Source organism: Charadrius vociferus, unplaced genomic scaffold, assembly GCF_000708025.1.
Source record: "Charadrius vociferus isolate BGI_N301 unplaced genomic scaffold, ASM70802v2 scaffold263, whole genome shotgun sequence".
Lineage (NCBI taxonomy): Eukaryota > Metazoa > Chordata > Aves > Charadriiformes > Charadriidae > Charadrius > Charadrius vociferus.
The window spans coordinates 362-928 of record NW_009647769.1 but is presented as its reverse complement, the minus strand read 5'-3'; positions in this window follow the sequence as shown (position 1 = coordinate 928).

Genomic DNA, 567 nt, shown 5'->3' with positions numbered 1-567 from the left:
CCCTACACTAGTCAAATAGTCATCCAAAACCCAGGTGTCTTGCCTCAGTTTGTCATCTAGGCTTTCTTCATAGATGACAGGCAAAACCAATGACCTCCAAAGGACAGTTCATCCCACCATAAAAGCACTGCTGAAGATAGGGAAGGTAAACAGCACTGACAAATTGTCTGTTCTCTGTTACCTAGAGACTGGAGACAGGAAATTAGTTTATCCAAATTCTTCATGGGCAAAGTCAAATTCACATCATCTTTGCTGTCCAAGGCAAAAATCCTCATCATTCTAACTACCTACTATGTATATATGTTGGACTTCCAATTTTTTCTACTTCCACCTTCTCAGAAATCAGGTAGTTGTGTCATTGGTGGAAAATGAAGTTGTTCTGCACTCATGTAGGGTGCCTTGCCATATGATATTCTACACACCCTTAGTAGTAGTTCAGAAACCTTTTTTTTGGCATCATCCTTTCCCCATAAGGCATGTACCATGGTGCAGGGAAAACTTATGGTGACGTAGTTTTTCTCCTGTGTCTTAACTACAACAAAGGGAGCTTCGTGTTATTCTTTAAGC